This window comes from Lycium ferocissimum, chromosome 12 (genome assembly GCF_029784015.1).
Source record: "Lycium ferocissimum isolate CSIRO_LF1 chromosome 12, AGI_CSIRO_Lferr_CH_V1, whole genome shotgun sequence".
In the NCBI taxonomy this organism is placed as follows: domain Eukaryota; kingdom Viridiplantae; phylum Streptophyta; class Magnoliopsida; order Solanales; family Solanaceae; genus Lycium; species Lycium ferocissimum.
The window spans coordinates 63,531,429-63,532,129 of record NC_081353.1 but is presented as its reverse complement, the minus strand read 5'-3'; positions in this window follow the sequence as shown (position 1 = coordinate 63,532,129).

The window sequence follows — 701 nt, the reverse complement described above, 5'->3', positions numbered from 1 at the left end:
ATAACGGTCCGTCTAAGTTGTCGTATTTCACCATCAAGGAAATCCCTATTTCCGTAAGGTTATACGGACCCCTGATAACTCCATTTTTCTGAAGTTAATCGCGTCGTTTCGTTTGATCTCCAATCCTTATGGAACCTCATTAGCACTTGTTTAACACTTCATTATCAATCTAAGGAGCGTTATAACTTTTCCTGAAGACATTATTAAGTCAACATTGGCTCGGTACTTTGCAAACCCTTTTCAAAACACGTCTTATACTTTACGTTTTTCAATGAACTTTCTTCTCTTGTCTCAAATGTCTTTGGAATCTTAATTAGAACCGTTAAGTACTACTTCTCACTGGTAGAAATGTTATATACTTCTTACCCTACGTTAGTCTATCTACCATATGATGACATGAAATTTTTCGAGGTGTAACACGGGAGCGATGGGCACCGACCCAAGCCATGGCGGGGCTCTACGAGCCGGTCGGAATCGTGCTAAGTCCCTTGAGCCTTAGGTGATTCCAGATGAGGCAGCAGAGTTTGCAGCAGCACCAGCTCTACCAGACATTATAGCTCCTCCGCATATTGTCAGACGTTATGGTTCGTGTATTTAACCTACTGAATAGGCTGATAGAGGCAAGCGTGTTACTAGCTGTTCCAGGTCCTCTGGGTGCTAGAGTGGGTGATCCACCTCTAGGCGAGATTTGTGCTCCAGGG